We start from the raw sequence: 6,830 nt of genomic DNA on the forward strand, positions 1-6,830 counted from the left end.
TTCCTGAACACCGTCTGAGACTTCGTAAAAATTTCTGCAGAACTTATTTCAGGCTTTAGCCAGCTTTCTGTACCTATAACGATTTCAGCTTCTGTGCTTTCTATTAGCGCTTGAAGCTCAGGGACTTTTCCAGCGCAACTACAACAATTTACAACTATAATTCCAACTGTTTCTTGATCCAAGCACGTCCTGTAATTGCCAAGCACCCTTTGACATTGCAAGTGATTTTGATGATAATTGTGCAGTGTGATGAATATATCAGTCAAGATCAGAGGACTGTACGTATTATGAAGACGAAGACGTAATGTAAGTCATCATTATTGAAGAATTTCACGTATGAATATTTGCCATACTGAAAGTGTACTCATACCCGCCTGTGCGCCTGACAACCTAACAACTAGACTTGGAGAAAGCTTTTGACAATGTTGACTGGAATAATCTCTTTCAAATTCTGAAGGTGACAGGGCTAAAATACAGGGAGCGAAAGGCTATTTACAATTTGTATAGAAACCAGATGGCAGTTATAAGAGTCGAGGTCCATGAAAAGGAAGCAGTGGTTGGGAAGGGAGTGAGACAGGGTTGTAGCCTGTCGCCGATGTTATTCAATCTGTATATTCCAGAATGAGATTTTCACTCTGCAGCGGAGTGTGCGCTGATATGAAACTTCATGGCAGGTTAAAACTGTGTGCCGGACCGAGACTCGAACTCGGGACCTTTGCCTTTCGAGGGCAAGTGCTCTACCAACTGAGCCACCCAAGCACGACTCACGCCCCGTCCTCACAGCGTTACTTCTGCCACTATCTCGTCTCTTACCTTCCAAACTTTACAGAAGTTCTTCTGCGAACCCGAGTTCGAGTCTCGGTCTGGCACATAGTTTTAATCTGCCAGGAAGTACCAGATTGTTGTTTAACAATCAAGAAAGGCAATGTACAGTACTAGTCTTTGTAACAGATGCTGCGCTTTTATGGTGAAAATTGGCGATTCATGAAAACGTTATGGTTCATATGCCTTGTTTACCTCAAGCATTACACAGAGTTGCAGAAGAGATTCGTAGCAAAATCAGTGCGCGTGACAAACGCATTGGTTATGTTAAAATGGTGTAATTCAAAGCCCCTTCACGTGTTATAGCGTAGCATTTAAGCTATTGGCTCCAGAAATTTAGTTGCCATCATCTCCCATTTTGACAAGATTGGGGTCCTGAATTGATGCCTGCGACTGTAAGTGCCAGAACTTCAACATTTTGAAAAGCGTAATTGATTAATTCGATAGCAGTGAAGCTGCTTCTCTTAGGCTAGCCCACGAATTAATGTCTAATGCTGAAATTTCAGCAAAATTTCTACATAAGATCAAATTTTTATTCATGCCTGCTACGGTAAGTACTTTGGAGCACTCAGAAGCCACACCAGTGAAGTAGATAGGAGAAGTGCAAGGATTTATTGAATAAAGTAGAAGCTGATTGTGGTAAAGCGATAAAAGAAGAATCAAGGAAATGGAAAAGTTGTTATGGAAGTGTGTCGTTCACTACGTTCCATCTCAGTGATTTTGTTGAGTGAAAGATTCTCTCTTAGTCATTTGCTTTTAGATTCAAATGATACAGTCCATTTTAAATATGCTTCTCTTGTGTCAGCTGAAGCAGAAAGAAGTTTTTCGAAGTACAAAGAGTTTTTGGTTGACAATAATAAATCTTATTTATTTGATAATTTCCACAAAATATTCATTGTACATCGGAACTCAGAGCTTATAAACTGAGTAAAAATGAGGACGTCAAAAAAAGCATCATAATTGTGATAGCTATATTCTGACAACGTTAACAAAAAGCGTGCTACAACATCAAATTCCATAATCTAGCTTGCTTCTCATATGCATTTTATTCTTAAATAAATAGTTCATTATCAAAAAGTGAGTTATTGATTAATTTTACAAGAGAAAACATTTTGCCATTGTTACATCATATTTATTATGTAATTGTGCATGTTTGCGTAAATTTTTATTTCATGAAAGCATATTTTTTGCGTATATTATTATGACTTTTACGTCATAAATATCCTAGCCCTGTCAGTGTACTGTCTTAAATTTTACATAAAGTGCCGGTCTGTTATAGATGCAGCATGCAGATATCGTAAAATGCACTAATTGCAGACTTTGTAACATAGTTTTATTGACTAAAGACTTATGTATGATCTTTAAAATTTTTTGTGGTATGTCAATAGTACATGAATAGTCAATAGCTCACCACGGGATAGCTCTTATATGCAGGTTGATCCATTTACATTGAGCATTCCCAATTACAGTTTGTCCAGAAGGAAAATAAACAATATATCAAGCAAATGTTGTTTAGATAGATTAACCAGCACTTCTGCCTTTTTTGTAACTGGGTTCGTAGCGAAGATACGTTCATTAGCACGTATTCTTTAAATAGCACCCCATAGTTCTTATTCACTCCGCTTCTGCAAGATTTTCAAAAGCGAATTACATTGTATCAGTCACGTAAATATGACGTTATTAAAATTGTAACACAAAATTCGCTGTGACTCTTGGGTACTAGCACAATGTCCAGGTGCCTGGGGTACCGCAACTGCCCCATTTGATGGAGTGGACAGTAAACAAACTGAAACACAACGGAAATGGGTACTGGTCATCCCATAAAACGTCTTCATTAGTCCAATGTACACCAACGAAGAGAAGGTAGAAATGCTGTTCAGCTATGTAGATTGTAAGTTAACATGAGAGTAACTGCAATAATGTTTTCTTATGTACAGATCAGGTATATATGGTACAGTGCACTAGTATATTTGAACGAAGTGTTTCAAACTTTTGTCTTCAAATTTAATGCATTTATAGTAAACTTGTTTTATTTTAGAAGAGATTTATTCGCATGTCATTCAGAGATGACTCTAATGCGCTTCTTATTTATCTTTTGTTACACAAATTTCTTTCCGATGCTGGCTTACTAATGTTAAGTTAATACGCCTCTCAATCTAAATGTGATTAAATGTAAACTGTCTTCGCAGAAACACCACATTTTATCAAACGCAAGACCAGAAGCTATTGTTTCGTGCTTAGCTGCTTTGGCTTTTTGATGCCCAGGCTAGTGTTTCTTACATATAGACAAGCAGCTCTACTTTTTCTGATTTATTACGCATCCTAGAACTCACCGAATCTTAACTGAATTCTGTCCCAGTTAGCGTTAGTAAAATAGTAAGGTTTAATATATCAAAGTTTCCAGAATACAAATAAATGTAAGGCCGTTATTAACTCGCAGGTTGATTTTCGCACACCATGGTGCTACACTAGGCATCGTCCCACAAGGAGTTGTATGCCGTTGCCTTCCTCCTACCTTTGAACTGAACTACCCAGGGGGACGAGTCATAGTGCATCTTGCCATTTTCCACATTCACAAACATTGCCAGAAGTGATAAATTTGTGCTTTCACAACTTTCACTTTCCCGAGCAAAATATCTCCAAAGGTGTTGCAACTAACTACGTTTATGCTCGCACTACCTATGTAGTCCATTTCTCCACTTTTTACTGTTGAGTTTGAGGTGAAGAATACAGGATACCTAAGATACATAGTAAAGCACAACATGTACCAAGTAGTTTTGTGTACCATAAAAAGATAAGAATAAGGGCTTCATGACATGTTTTGTACAAATCTCTTTTAAATGAATTATTCTGCAGACAAAATTTACTTCAGAGTCAGTTATTTTTGTATTATAACACTGGGAAATCAATTAAAAGTTTTATACGAATGTTATATATAGTACAAAACTAGCTTATTTTGAAGGGTTATGTATATAAATACAAATACATCGTGTTCCAGGAGGAATGATCTAAATTCAGGGATATCACAGGAACAATCATTCGATGCAAAATTAGTTTGGTCAAATTAGAATCTAAAAATCATACCTTAAGAGCTATGAGTACTTGTTCATCTTCGCTGCTGTAAAACTCGTCTTTTCTATTGAACAAGAATTCATAGCTCTTAACTTACGCTCTTTAGAGAGCATGTTTACTGCACCTTTTGCTTCCATAAATCGTTGCTGTCATATCTCTTAACACTGACCATTCCTCCTGAAACATCAGCAGCGTGTTTAAGAAATTTTTATTCCATAAATGTCTTGTCTGTAGTCCTCCATACTTAGGAAAAAAATTGAAAAATTTAATTTGAAAAAAACCTCTCTCACAACCGTAACAGCCTACAGCCTGGTGCAATACCAGTAAGATAGTTTTAGTAACTGCACAGAAAAGTTTTGTGCCGCCCACATCAGTTTCACAAGCTGGTTTTTTATTTTAATCAGAAGCTTATTTTTCGATACTGTTTTTTATACATGCAATGAGCTCATTCAACCACCTGTTAAATGGAGATAAAATTGAATTTTCCGTGCTATTTAGTAGAGTTCTCTGTGTCTCCAGTCGTGAACGAGACAACGCGTACACTTGGCTAGACACTTCAGTATGCCATCAAGCAGAGCACGGTCGTCTCAAACTTAGCCCATTTGAGACCATCCCATCATCTACCTAATCGGTCCAGGAAAACTCTCAGGTTCGCCGGTGTAGCAGACAAAACGGTTGCTAATCTAGCACGCGGATTCGATCTGGAAATGGCTTACGTCCCAATCTCGAAAGATAGGGCGCTGCGCAGCAGGCTATAGGAGTAGGTCGAAAAACATCGACTGATGACTGCTACCTACAAATTATGACTCAAAGACACCCCGTAGAAAATGCAGTGGGAATGAGCGTTACCTTTTGGGAAGCAACTGAGAGGACTGTATCGAACCAGAGAGTATGCAACTCGTTGATTGCAACACTGACTTCCTCATTTGACGAAAAATTTCTCCCAGCGACGCAAAATTTCAAGTTAGGCAACAGAGAGAAGTCACTTGTGGCTAAGTCTGGTGAACAGGGTGCATGAAGAACCAGTTCAAGCCCCATTTCATGCGCTTTCAGCGTGGTTATCGCTGATGTGTGGAATGGTGCATTATTCTGGCGAAAAAGCACTTTTTTGTGTGTCAACTGGTCTTTTTTTTCAGTCAACGCAAGTGTCAAACCATTCGACAATTAAGCATAATAGGGTCCAGTTATGGTTCTGCTTTTTTTTCAAGTAATATATAGGATTGGTTCAAATGGTTCAAATGGCTCTGAGTACTATGGGACTTAACTTCTGAGGTCATCAGTACCCTAGAACTTAGAACTACTTAAACCTAACTAACCTAACGACATCACACACACTCATGCCCGAGGCAGGATTCGAACCTACGACCGTAGCAGTCGCGCGGATCCAGACTGTAGCACCTACAACCGCTCGGTCACCCCGGCCGGCTATATAGAATTATACCTGTGGAATCCCACAAAACGACAGCCATTACCTTACCAGTTGACAAAATGGTCTTTACCTTCATCAGTGCACTTTCATCAGCCTTTGTCTATTGTTTTCTCCCTAACGTGTAAAAATGGATCCAGGTTTCGTCAATAGTCAGAGTGTCCTGCGTGTTGCGAGTAAACATCGGCAGACATTGTGTTGAGGTGTTGTGCCGCATGCACTTTAGTCGACTGTGAGCAATCCCAGCGCTCACCTTTCACATAGCTACCTCATAGGCAGTTCTCTATGCAGGATGTTATGCACTCGTTCAGTAGAGATGCCTACTGTCCAAGCAATGCCACCAATTATTATTCAGCGGTCTTGCATTATCGTATCATGGATTTTGTCAATATTATTAACTGGATGGCCAGAGCACGAGTCGCCTTCGGTGCTTATCCGACCAAGTTCAAAATCCTTAATCCAAAATAAACTGATTTCCATTGATGGTGCAGACTCCGCATGAACTTCATTCAATTTTGTTTTGAATTGCGTGGCAGTCCGACAGTTGAAATGACAATGTTTTACAACAGCACAAAACTCGGTTTTCTCCATTTACAGCCACAGTTGACATACTGACCATTTCCAATAGCTATCAAAAATGAGCTGTTTTTTTATGATCCCTGCAATAATCAAGATTACCAACCATGAAGGCACCACAAAAATGTCCTATTGCTTCATGAAAATTTACCAGACTTGTCAAGCCACACATATATGTACATCTCTACTTCCGTATTTAAAATATGTACGCGTTTGTCGGGATACAGGGAGCGCTGGCTCTTCCGCGGATGGAAACTGAGTCGGACAGCGTTTGAATGACAAACAACAGCATCCTGGGTTCATGAGTCGTTATGGCTGACGAGTGCTGGCGTGACGGTCTCTTAGAAAACATAACCAGATTTTTTTCCGGGCAATGCTACATCTACTTTACCATCAAACAAGAAAATCACTTTTCAGTTTCTGGCCATAAGGGCTAAGAATAGCGGTAATTTGTTTGATAATCTTTCTGCTAACAGCGTAATGCACTTGGAGCTACATCATATGTTTATGAAAGAAATTTTACGACAGTAGAGGACCTCTGTATGTTTTATTAAATGTACCTGGTTATATGGGCCTTGTTATGTTGAGCTTTCTTATTTTAATTTGATGTTAACTGGTTTTCATGAAAATCGTTTGGAAGAAATTTTATATTTCTTTTATATCAAATATTTAGTGGTTCACTTAACCACTACAATATGAATGACTACGCTAGGTTTTAGCTTTTAACGTATTTCAAGTTGATATGTAACTGTATTTTATGATGGTGATCTACAACAAAATCTTTTTAACTTTTTACATTTACAATTTCCAAAATGATGTAATAATTTTGTCTAGGACAGCTGTATGAACTTATTAATGATCCTTTGCATAGCATTTTCTGAATAATTCCTCCATTAGGATATGAAAAACACGCTGTAAGTTGGCATTTCTAGAA

General features: G+C 38.4%; 1 non-coding gene across 1 annotated transcript; it reads right to left on the reverse strand.

The window, feature by feature from the left end:
* Positions 1–685: 685 nt before the first annotated feature.
* Positions 686–760, reverse strand: Trnas-cga (transfer RNA serine (anticodon CGA)). Its single transcript has one exon. It is a non-coding gene; the product is annotated as a tRNA-Ser (tRNA).
* Positions 761–6,830: the final 6,070 nt, after the last annotated feature.

The sequence above is a fragment of the Schistocerca gregaria genome, chromosome 3, assembly GCF_023897955.1.
Source record: "Schistocerca gregaria isolate iqSchGreg1 chromosome 3, iqSchGreg1.2, whole genome shotgun sequence".
Lineage (NCBI taxonomy): Eukaryota > Metazoa > Arthropoda > Insecta > Orthoptera > Acrididae > Schistocerca > Schistocerca gregaria.